The sequence below is a fragment of the Protopterus annectens genome, chromosome 6.part0, assembly GCF_019279795.1.
Source record: "Protopterus annectens isolate FY-2018-M chromosome 6.part0, PAN1.0, whole genome shotgun sequence".
Classification (NCBI taxonomy): domain Eukaryota; kingdom Metazoa; phylum Chordata; order Ceratodontiformes; family Protopteridae; genus Protopterus; species Protopterus annectens.
The window spans coordinates 907,813,028-907,826,650 of NC_056737.1; positions in this window are offsets into that span (position 1 = coordinate 907,813,028).

Consider the following 13,623-nt stretch of genomic DNA (forward strand, 5'->3'; position numbering starts at 1 on the left):
CTAGACATGTCTGGCGGCGTGCGTCTGATATCCATAGACAACAGCTTGCCACAGGTGGTGGGGTGGCCATTCATCCCCCCCTCACCAGAGTGGAAGAGCTGCTCCTAAGCGTAGTGGCTCCTGGCCAACAACAGCAACTGCAGCAGACATGTGTCGTAGTGGAGGCCGGAGCCACCCAGCATGTTGACATGGAGCGTACAGGTAACATGCCCTATCTGTAGACTACTGTTACCTGTATTGTTAGATTATGCATATGTGAGATGTGTATTGTGTGTTTAGCAGTTGTGCTGCCTAGTGTTGTGCAATACTGATATGTGGAATATTATCTGTACACCTGTGACTGTCGACTGTTGTCCTACTGTAGTTTAGCAAACCCACAGTAGCAATGCCACAGTTGTGGCCACTGACAAACTGTCTCATATTCTTGTAGGTCCCTCTGGTGTGACAGCAGGGCAGACGATCCATGCTGGTGAGTGTGTTATAACTTTAATATTGGTAATGAAATGTGCATGTCATAGGTGAGGTGTAGGCCATGTACACGTAACACACCTACGCATAATGCATGCTGTGCATGTTTGCTGTGAGACATTGCACATCTCAGTAATGTCAGTAGCTGCCTCAATCACATGCAATAAACAGAGCATCAGACACAATTGTGGCAACACCATACTGCACATTGGATAGGCATAGTTGATACACATGTACACAACATAACACGTTTGTCATACGCAGTACACCTCAACATGCTACACATGGTGTAACCAGACACCCGCTGTAAGGTTACACTTTAGTATCCCACATGTCATCCACACAGCAGACATGATATACCTGAGGGGTAGAGGCCTATCATGGGGCTGTGCAACACTCTTCAGCACATAACACAGTCATGTTAGGCAATGCTCCCTATTGGGCACCTTACACACCCATGTACAAAGTGGCTTTGTAACTGTGAATGTAGCCATGGCACTGCAGTTCAGGTATAGCATGCTAGGTGGTGGTCTGTCACACATTAGTAGTCTTGAGTGACCATATGATGCATGATCATGATGGCTCATGGTACTACACCCCATCCAGTTACAGTGACCACAGTACTACACATAGCAGTCATTGCTTTGCACCTCAATGTTGTGTGTGTGAAAACATATGTACCTATACACAATATGCATAGCATGTTGTGTGTGTGCAAACATATGCAACTATACACAATATACATAGCAGTCGCCATCTGTACAAAGTGACACATATATGTCCTGGAATGCTATTGGGTGTATAGGTCACATGACACACATTGGGTATGTGTGAAGTTGAATGTTGCAGTCATGTAGCATGCCATGTCATGGCTGGCACTGGCATGTGTGGAATATGTCCCACACTCACCATAACCACTGTACAATGGCCATGTCGAGCATTGGTATTCCATCACGTCTCCATGCACCACTCATCCCGTGTGTGTACATAGCATGCATGTACTATGCCTGTGTCCACAATTATCTACTACTGACACAGACACTGTAATCAGACATGGAAATCTATGTGACACACAGATAACACATGCAGCCATGGTATGTATACCTGTGAGTGATGGTGCACAGGATATTGCAGAGCTTATAATACTTGCACAGTAATGTTGTGTCCTTGTACATGTGTTCCAGGGTGTAGCCAATCACTGAACAACTACACACATGCATCAAAGCCATGTATACTGTTATTAACTAGAGCAACACATATTCTGCATGCTGACATGTGTGAGGTGACTGTTTGCTGTGTGATACTGTCACCCACCTTCGACCACTATTGAGTATGTTTTGGATTGCTGGTGTGTGTGTGTATCTGCTGTAGTGAGGAGTGTATTTGTGTGCATGTGTGCATGTGTTCATGTGTTCATGTGTGCATGTGTTCATGTGTGCATGTGTGCATATGTGCATGTGTTCATGTGTTCATGTGTGCATGTCTTCATGTGTGCATGTGTTCATGTGTGCATGTGTTCATGTGTTCATGTGTGCATGTGTGCATGTGTGCATGTGTTCATGTGTGCATGTGTGCATGTGTGATAACATCATGTACAGATTGTAAAGTGTGTTTCCTGTCTTCTCCTCACAGGTGCTGAGCTTGGGTTGGCTGAATGCAGCAGGGAAGCTGAAGTCACTGCCACAAATAGTGGAGATGATGACACATGTATTGTGGCACAGGCAGGTTTGACAGGGTCTGTCGTTGGTCCGCCAATCAACAGTACACAGCTTTCCACCCCATCTATGCACACACTCATACTGCCAATACATCCCTCATCACCAATGGCCTTAGCCGAGGGACAGCATACAGTTGGCATTGACCAGGATAGTGTGGTATCCATGGCACATGCATCCCCTCACAGCAGCCATACCCAGATTCCTGGAATGGTACCACATAGGCGGATGTCCAGGGGTTCTCGTGGGAGCACTGCTGGTCATAATGCCCCTGGCAGACGTGCCCCCACAGGTCTTACAACCTCAGGCATGTTCCGGGCTGTAATGCAGGTACAGGCACATATGGAACAGTACACCAGACAGGGACTAAGGGTGCAGAGGGCCCATAACACCGCTATCAATGACAGTATCCGTGACTTTGCCGGTGCCATCCATAATTACACCGAGGTCATTGATAGACATTGGGGGGAGACATTAGATGCCCTCCACAATGTGTTTTCCATGAGCCAGGACCATGCAGGATGGTTGAGACATCGACATGGACGTATGCCAGCAACATCAATGGCTGGCAGTCATCAGGGACGACCCACGGATCACAGCCGCTCCCTTAGTGGCAATACCAGCCCCAGCAATGCTGGAGCTGGCCTGTCAATTGACTGTCCTAGTAGACCACATGCACGTGGCTCTGGCCAGTCTCAGCAGGGACATGGGTCCAGTCAACATACCTCTGCCTCTGATGATAGTACCCAGTCAGGCTTGGTACCCAATACTGTCCATAGCACCCCTGCCAGACACAGGTACCATGTCCGTGGCCAGAGACAATGATCTGTACAGCCTGGCAGGTACAGTCTGTGGCTGTCCTGCAACCTCCTGTATATGGCAGCCACATGGTGGAGCTGTGTGCATGCAGACACACACACATAAACCAAACACCTAGGGCTCACACATACACACACACATTACATCAACATTGGCCTATGCTGTACTGTTGTCCCTCACACACACACACACACACACACACACACACACACACACACACACATACATGTCGATTGGATGGGTCAATGTCGGGCTCTGGCAAACCAACAACACACCCTGTGCATATGATGAAACCTGTGCCACCTCCTGTCATCTGTAACATTGATGCAGGAACAGGCTAACATGGTGCTGATACACAGGGTGACATTATAGCAGTGTAGCAATGTTAGCATGTTGTCAACAGGAAAGTGTAATGATATCCTTGTAGGTATATCTGAGCAGGCATGATGCATCAAAGCTATGATTGTCAATGAAGTATTGTTTACACCAGTGTTAAGTCTGAGTATGTATTGTCCACCCATGTGCTACTTGCCTGAAGTGTGTAGTGTTGCCAGCATGTGTTAGTGAGTAGACAGTACGTGTGTGATGTGTGCAGTACAGATTAGTAGGTGTACATCTGTGAACATGGTGGGGGTGCACTGTCTGCATGTACGTGCATAGTGACACATGGGACGTGTGACATACCCTGTATTACACAGTGTTAACGTCTCATAGTATCTCTCGGTGGCCAGTATGCATTCTACTACAGATATGTTCTAACATGGGTACACATGTGTGTATGACATGGTTTGACACTATGCTGTGGGTGATACTGTTACTATCTGTCAATGTTTTGCATTCTGGTAGTATACACAACCTCAACAGCCTCACTATAACCAATCATTAGATGATGTCCTGGCAACTGACACACAGATGTAGGGAACTCAGTAACAGTTGGATCCTTCCGGCACTATACTATAACAGTAACCAGTGGTATTGACCGCCACCCATTCCTGGGACCACACCTGTTTGGCAGGTAGCCCTCTTAGGTACATGCAAACACACTAGGGATATGTCCATCCACATCTGGAAATGCATGCAGTGGCCTACAATGCATTCTCTGGATCGGATACATATCCTACACAAGGGTATCATACAGACAGATACCTGTTGTCCAACCCATGCTGTATAGCTGTAAGCCAACTATAGCATAGTCATCTACATTTACTATACATAGTATCCCGACAGTACCACATAGGTGGTAGCCCCCAACATGTATGTCGGGTACTGATGTGTACATATAGCCAAGTGTTATGTCATCTGTCCTTTGGTATCCACATATCCAAAGGTATTGTGAAGTCCCTTGGTGTATCACATAAGAAATTAGGGGCCTGTATGCATATTCACAAGGCTGTTGTACACCTATAATGACTGTCCATTATTGCCAGACTTTGTTGTGTATGAACATGTCTGACATATACCCCAGGCATGTACCCTCACTCACACTAGTCTATAGAAACTGTCATGGGTGTGTGTGACACAGATGACCTTGGCCACATATCACTACAGTGGCCGGCCTTGTCACATACATACATATGTGACCTATGATCTGAGAAGCAGCGGCACAATCTATCAAAGGTAACAAATGTATACATGTAGTATGCAGGCTTCACACCTATGTACTAATTGAGGTCACATGTACATATATTTATTTGCCACACAGATACCTGATGTGTGCAATGCACATACTGCTTTTATCCTGATATGTCATACCGTAGTAAAAGCAAAACCCACACCGCATTGACCAGCAGTGTCACCCACACACACCCAGCAATTGCAGGATTCAAAACCCTACCTAACTATGTTATGACACTAGAGACATATGCATTAACACAACACGCTATATGCTTTACTGGGGTTTTCATTTCCACTGCTATATTTGTAGGATGCTGACATCATCAGACTTGCCAAAGAGGAATAAACCTTTTTTCCCTAGTCTCCAAAAAGGGCATTTCTCTCATAGGAAGTCACACAGCCATATACACCCCCAGACACACACTCAGCAACTACAGAATTTAAACCCCTACCTAACTATGTTATGACATTAGAGACATACGCATTAACACAACATGCTATATGCTTTATTGGGGTTTTCATTTCCACTGCTATATTTGTAGGATGCTGACATCACTGGACTTGACAAAGAGGAATAAACCTCTTTTAAGGTGTTTCCCTAGTCTCCAAAAAGGGCACTCCTCTCATAGGAAGTCACACACACAGCAGCTGCAGGATTCAAACCCCTATCTAACTATGTTTTGACACTAGAGACATATGCATTAATACAACACGCTATATGCTTTACTGAGATTTTCATTTCCACTGCTATATTTGTAGGATGCTGACATCATCAGACTAGACATGGTAATGTGTGTGCACTTTGTTTTATGCAATCCCAGGACTGCACCATGGGGGACAGCAGGTGTTAACAGCTTGAACAGGACTCGACAATTCTTAACTTGTGTGATCTATCTGTAGACCAGTTGCCAATCCATCATATGATAATACATATTTATGCACAGAGTGTTGATTTTGTGGATATGACATTTGTCTGGGATATTGGAAAAGGGCTATTCAAGGTCTATGTGGGATGTGTGTAGATCATTTCTGTGATGTCTGTCCTGGGTGGCTGCCTTGCAAACAGTCTAGCGGTTTGGGAACCGTGATCTGCCCATGAACAGACCAAAGTTGGTAGGGTTGTGTGTTTGTCGGCTTCCAATAGCTCTGTTTATGACTTCAATCATGATGGACCCCATGGCCTTGCAGATTAGATGTCATAGGCATATAAGACTATAGTTCCCATTGTCTGTTGTGCACCGACACTTGTGGAGTGTGCCATATGTTGCTGTAATCCATTCAATGGTTTCATATCCTGTAGAGAGGGTAAGGCTCAACAGACTGTTCAGGTGAAGGGTCTGTTTGTTCTGCAGTTCACTTATGACACATATAGGGAAACAATATAATCCAATCGATGCCATGTTTTCAGCTTTGGAAGGGGCTGTTTACCCATTCTACATGTGATATCTCCTGGTATGATGATAGGGCCTTTTGTCAGTGGGAGGTGGCTATGTATGTATGAGCTTGTGTAACAGGATGTTGGCATTGTCAGTCATTTACAGTTGGCCCTGACTCGGGACATATATGAGTGTACATTGCTATTTATGACATAGCTGAAGGAAGTGTCATAGTTCTATCTGGACTCCTTCACAGATAATCTTACAAAACACAAACAAACATAGGCACCAAACCCATGTTATACTCTTTTACACATTTAACACCCTACTGATCCTTTTTGATCAGTCAGAAGAGTATTTCATCATAACATCTTGACATGTCCTAAGGTCGGTTTTGTGTGTACTCTCCAGTCCAGCTGGTGAATATGGGGATTTTGAGGCAATGTTACAGCTGCCATATATACACAGACAACCCTCTCCTCCTCCCAACAAACTCAGATATTTGTGAGAGATGCAACTATATAGACAAACTGGAGGCTGAGCTCTCTGGACCCATGACTGGCACAGTCTATCAAGAGGAGAAGGTAACCACACACACCATGACTCCAGTGTCACATAGACCTATAGCAACAGCAGACCAAACACATAAACACACAAAAACATATTCGGAGGCTCTAAATAAAACTCTGCCTAAGCAGCAGAAACCACCAAAGCAGACACCCAAACAACTGCTTCCCCACAACTATACCCACATATCACAAAGTACACAATGTCAGTGTGCCACACAGTCACTGCCCTTAAGGCTAAACAACACACCTAATACACCTGTGATAGGTGACTCTATTGTCAGACACACTGACATTCCACTCACCAGGCTGAACAAGGAGAAGGTCACTGTAAGCTGTCTGTCAGGTGCCAGTATCTGACACATAACACATGCACTCAGGTCACTCCAAAGCAAGTACAGATATGACTCCGTCATTGTCCATGCTGGTGTGAATGTCCTGAGACATTCCTCCTTGGACTACATGAAAAGAGACATAGAGGAGCTCTATGATCATGTAGCCCAGGCCAGTATGACCCTGACCTTGTGTAGCATCTTACCCTCACCAAGAATGATGCCACAGTATAAAGACAACATGATCAATTTTAACAGTTGGCTAATGTATTTGTGTCATTCACAAGGGATTCAGTGTGTGTTGGCCTGGGATGACATGCTCATCATGCCACGTTGCTTCACTAGGGACGGCTTGCACCTGTCACCCCTGGGCTTTCCAATACTGGCTTAGGCACTTGCCACCCCCATAGTGCCTTTTTTAGGCAAGGCTCAAAAGACAAACCCACCTCCATAGACAATACAAGGTAAAAGAAACTACGGGTAATGCTGCTCAATGTCAGAAGTCTACACCTCTAAAGGCATACAGTCAAGGCTCTCTTCAGTATGGAGAATATCAATATCTGTGCAGTAACAGAAACCTGGTTCAAGGCTCCCGAAAGCACCCCAGCACTACCAGGTTACACTTCATACCATGCTTTTTGCCCACAATAACCAGGCCACACCACAAAAGGAGGGGGAGTATCCATATACATCAAAGATACACAAACCTCCAGGTTAGTAGCACTACACAAAGCATCAGAGAACATCCATGTGTAACTAACAGTGGGCTAAATTGCCTTTCAGGTGGTAGTCTGCTACAGACCACCCTCCCAAACCCAGGGACCCCACTCAGCTTTCCTGAGAACACTGGAGGATATGTAGGTCTCTCCAAACACCATTAAATTGGGTGACTTCAACTAGCCAAACATTGACTGGGAATACTACTCAAGCCCCAACACCCTCACCCAATGGTTCCTTGATTATATAAACTCAAATGCTATGGAACAACTGGTCACCACACCCACAAGAGGGGTATACATATTGGACCTGGTCATCACCAACATGAGGACTCTATGTTCCACACCAGAGGTATACCCCTCATTGGTAAGGTCAGACCATACATTTATCTCACTGGATATCCATATCCCCTCCCCACCACCAGCTAAGGTAATCTCGGTGAGGAACTTCTCAAAAGCAAATGTCACACTTCTCAGAACCGAGGTGGTTTCCTTCAAAGCCCCCGGGGAAGTGAGAACTATGACTCATACCACAGTATCCTTTAGAAACCCATTGTATGGACACCTACAGGAAAGCATGATCATGCTATCCCACATGAATCCAAGACTCACTCCTCTAAAGGCAAGTGACCAGTCTGGTGGTCCCCGGCCATAAATAAGCTATGCAACAAAAGGAGGAGGGTACTACATGATAGAGCAGTATCCCACAAAGGGGAGGCATCTCTGATCAGTACTAGCAAGAACTACAATCACTCATAAAATCATCTAAGGCCAGCTTCAACAGTAAGATTGCACAAGACACTAAAGACAATCACAAGGCCTTCTTTAGTTATGTCAGGAACCTGGGTGGCAACTCCCAGATATGCTCTGAGTTAGTGCATAATGACAACAAAATACACTGAACCCACAGACATTGCCAACATCCTGGCAGACAGGTTCAGTGCATATTTCTCCCCCCATCACCCAAAAGTACAAATGTCCATCCCAACAGAGTGTAGCCTCCCTGACATCACAGATGAATATGTGAGAGCTGCCCTCTCCAAAGCAATAACACAGCATCAATGGGACCAGATGGTGTCCCAGGCTGCATCTTACACGAGTTTCATGAAGAATATAACCCTCACATAATGTCACTGTTCAATATCAGACTTACTACAGGATATGTACCCAAGGAATGGCGTACAGCAAGAGTGGTCCCGCTCCACAAAGATGGTGCCACAAGGGACCCTGGACACTATCTCCCTATAAGCCTGACTAGCCTGGTCTGCAAAGCTATGGAGCGTATCATCATGGAACTCATAAACAAACATCGGCAACCTCCAGACACTGGATCCTACCCAATTCACCTTTGTTAAGGGCAGATCTTGCCTCTTGCACATGGTCGACTTCTTTGAATCAGTTACCAGGGCCATATACATAGGGAAGGTAGTCCACACAGCCTACTTGAACCTCCCAAAAGCCTTTGACACAATACCCCACTTGGGCATCTTAAATACACTCACCAGCTTAGATATCAACACATATGTCACAAGTTGGATTGCAAACTGGATCAGGGATAGCACCCACATGGTCGGAATTGCAGGTGCCATGTCAGACTCTACACCAGTTACGTGTGGTGTCCCATAAGGCTCAGTTCTGGGACCTCTCTTGTTCAGTATATATTTCTCTGAGGTACAGGCTAACACGGGAGGACTATGGCTGACCAAGTTCGCGGATGACTTCATACTGGGTGCCATAATCGACTCTCCAGCTGACACAAGCATCCTCCTAAAGGGTCTCACAAAGATGGATAACTGGGTGCCAGAGCCATAGCCTAAAGCTAAATGCCATAAAATGCATAGTCATCCCCATTGGGAATAACAAAGTGCACACAGATTACCACATAGGTGGTAATCCATTAAGTACAGAAGGTGTACTTAGGAATTTGGGGACCAAAGTAGATAGTAATCTCTTCTTTGGAATTCACGTTGCCAAAGTGGTTAGGCAGACCTTCTTATAGCCCACCTTACCCCAAACGGTTTCACATCTAACTCAAGAAAGGTCATTGTGCACCTCTACTCATCAGGCCCATACTTGGGTACAATGCCCCATTTGGGATGTACCTTACCTGGCACCTGCAGCAACTGTAATGACCCCAAAGGTACCTCACCCAGTGGAAAAGGAGACTCATACAGATGCCCTACACAGTTCAGCTACAGAAACTCCAGCTGTACTCAGTTGCTTACCGCCTACCCAGATGTGATCTGTGCCTACCATATACAGCCATGTCCAACCCAGACCTATTGGTCATGCTCCACCTCAGGATATCAGAATCCCTTACAGCTACACACTCCAGGGACTTCAATCTCAGCACAGAATTAATAGGACATGCTGGAGGGACAGATTCATATCCCAGAAGCTCCCCTCACTCTGGAACATAATCCCAGTCCAAGTTAGGCAGACCCCTCACTGACCCTCTTCAGGGGAAATCTTGACGAGTGGATGGGTGATCATACGTTTACCCCTGGGATCTCTTCTGGGTCCCTGCTAGACAGAGGCACAATACACTAACCATACGACAGCTATCTTGTGTGACCTACTATTCAAAGGCACAGTATACTAGTGTACAGGGTGGTGAAAGCCAAACACACTCTGGCTAGGCTTATGAATGCCCTAGGGCTGATACCTAGTATCAACCTATGAACCTATGTACCTATGATAATGTTTGTAGTGCACATTGTTTATTGATGATACTGACTGCCGGTTTGTTATCTTCTTTGCTTTCCCACTTTCTATGTACAACGCATGTATCTGTAGTACATATGTGATTATGACAGGGTACCAAGATGTTATATATGTGTCTGTTGTCTTATAACTGTGTGCACAAGACAGGATTGGTGGCTAGTGAGAGGTTCCTGGGTTAACACGTGAACTGCCAGATATGTCTGGCCCACTGCTGCACTCAGACATGGCCTGTGTGTGAGCATGCTTAGTTTGCCCTTTCAGTGTTTTGTTGCCTGACATTTGTCTCATTTATTCAAGTGTGTGAGCATGCTCAGTGTGACCTTTCAGTATGTTGTTGTCTGGTGTCCACTACATTTGTTACCATGTGTGAACACACCCAATATTAACATGTATACTATGTGTGTTGGAAATCAAGTTATATTTATACTGCAGGTCTCACCTTTGTGTCATAACTCGATATGAATTATGCTGTGCCTGCAGGGTTTCCATGAGACACTTCGCATAGACTTATCAACATGTCTTCATACAGGCTGACCAGTGAAATACTGTTGTGGTTTAGTGGTTCAGTGCTGTGACTGTAATGCACAGTATCCCAGGTTCGAGGCCTGTCACTGCTTTAAATTTTCACACTGGCCAGACCAGACTGCTTAAGGTCCAGTAAAGCATATATGTGCATGTTTACCTGCTTTTGCTCAACTATGCCCAATTTTGACCAGACTTGCCCAACATTGCTCAACATTTTTCAACATTGCTGAACGTTGGCCAATATTGCTCAACATTGCCCAAAGTTGTGCCAGTTAGTGTGTATGATTATGTTTACATATACTAAGTAGTAGCTTTAGCACTGCTTTATATTGCTTAAAACAAGGCAGTCATGTCTCAGGTGGTGCTGCAGGGCTGCCTATGTTGGATTCACATAGTACACTCCCTATACATGTTTGAAAACAGGTAGTGTCAAGTTAGGCATCCCTTTTACTATATGTGCGGGTCAGGGAGAGGTATCATTTCCAGGGTTCCTACTGAGCCAGTGTATGTGCTATGCGTTGCCTCTTTGCCAAAGCCAAAGCATACTGAGCACACCTCCTTCTGCCTACTGGGGCAAGCTCAGGTTGTTCCTCCTCCGAGTCACGCTCTGCCTGTGATGGCCTTGGCAATGGTGGGGGGCTGTTTGGCCTGGGCCTATGCTGATCCTGCTGCAGCTGTTTTCACAGGATCATATTATGTAGCATAGCACATACCATGACAATTTGGGTACATGTAGTTGGTGAGTAATGCAAGGCTCCTCCAGATGTGTCCAGACACCGGAACCATGACTTGAGCAGCCCAAACACACGCTTGATTACATTTCGTGTTTGTGCGTGTGCCTCATTATGGCGTTCCTGTTCAGGTGTGTGTGCATTTCTGATGGGTGTCATCAGCCACGGCTCCAGTGCATATCCAGCATCCCCCACTAGGTGACCATGAGGGATGTCCCCATTGGCAAATGTCTGGTACAGCTGTGTCAGATGCCAGATATGGGAATCGTGGTAGCTTCCAGGGCAGCCAGCACACACATTCATTATTATGCCCTGGGCATCACACATGACCTGGCAGTTGATGGAAGGGAAGCCCTTGCGGTTAATGTAGGCCCTACCCCGCTCACTGGCTGGTGCTTGGATGCGTATGTGCGTGCAGTCTATTGCACCCACTACCTCAGGGTATTCCGCTATTTGCTGGAAAAGATGGATCTTGCTGGCCAACACCTCATGGGAATTGGGGAAATATACATGATCACCGACATGTGCTGACATGGCATCCAGGAACTGGTGCAGTACCCTGGATGCTGATGTCTGTGAAATCCCCATCATATCACCAGTTGGTCTCTGGAAGGTACCTGTTGCTAGTATTCTTAGGCCAACACATACCTTGGTTTCCACTGGGATGGGTTCCCCTCTGTTGGTTCTGTGTGTGAGGCATGGCCTGCACAGCTGAACAATTTGCTGCAGGAGGTCTCTGTCCACTCTATTGTGCTCCACTATCTCCAGCTCATGTAGCCCCTGGTAGGTTACCCTGGGCCTGTACACTCTTCTCCATCTCCTCACTGTGGGTTGCTCAGTAGCATTTGCATTGTCACCAACCTCAGCATGTGGCATATGTTGCCTTATAACAGCTATGGCAGCCCCTAACGTATTTTTTGTCTCAGTAAAGCTTTTAAGTTTTCACTTCTCTTAGTATACTGCAATGCTGCAGTGTCTCTGAGAAAAACATGGTGGAATGTTGTTTGCAGAGTTTTAAATGCTGGGCTGGGCTAGTGTACTGCCTGTGTATTTGCCTGATTGTGATTGTTTCCACCTGCTAGCTCTGCTGATTCTCCCTGGTTAACTTCCTACTCTTTGTTGTACTTCCTTTTCCCTTTCTGTTTCCACAGGGGCAGCGCCGCGCACACAAGCGCAAACACACGCACACCAGCTCACATGCGTGCACACATGCTTACATGGCCTGACACTTGCTAATTCCTGCTTAAATGCGCGCACACAGATTTAAACATCCTTACACATACTTACTCCGGCTTAAACGCGTGCACACAGCCACACACTTGTGCACACAGTCTTACTCGGGTTCCTGAGTGTGCACACGCATGCAAACACGTTGCAGCCACTTCAACCAGAAACTTTGGTGTTATCCACGGCATACACCTTCTATTTCTTGACTTTAGCTAGGATACCTGGTGACACACCTCTTCCAGTGATGAGTAACTGACAGCAGACACATGCCAATCTGCTCCAATGAGCTTACATTCTTTCATACATACCCCCCTCGTGATGTCACCTATCTTCTACTCTGTTACTCCCCTTATCTTACTCTTACACTCCACTGGCTGTGCTCATTTGCTATGTAAACTTGGGATTCACTATCCTTACCCTCATTTGCATAGGATTGCCTACTAATGCTTGGTTACATCTCTTAGACTTAGTTCCCCCCTTAGCAACCTCTACTCGGTAGCCATGTTGTCTTCAGCCTGCCATTCACTTGCATTGTATAGTATGATATTCTATAATTTCCCTATTTGTGCCTTTTAAATTTTGGTTTTCTGGTTTTTAGAGCGCAGCACATTTGTGCGGTACTGCGCTACGCTTAAACCTCGGAGATCGATGGAAAAAAATATTTATTTTTCAATATTGCATCGGGGAACATTGCCAATGGTCGTATATTTAGCCAGTGGTATGCTTCCTCAACTGGATGCAGCCTTTATTTGGAGCTGTCACGGCTCCATTTTGCTATTTGCAGAACAGTACTCAGTTGTCAACTGAGTA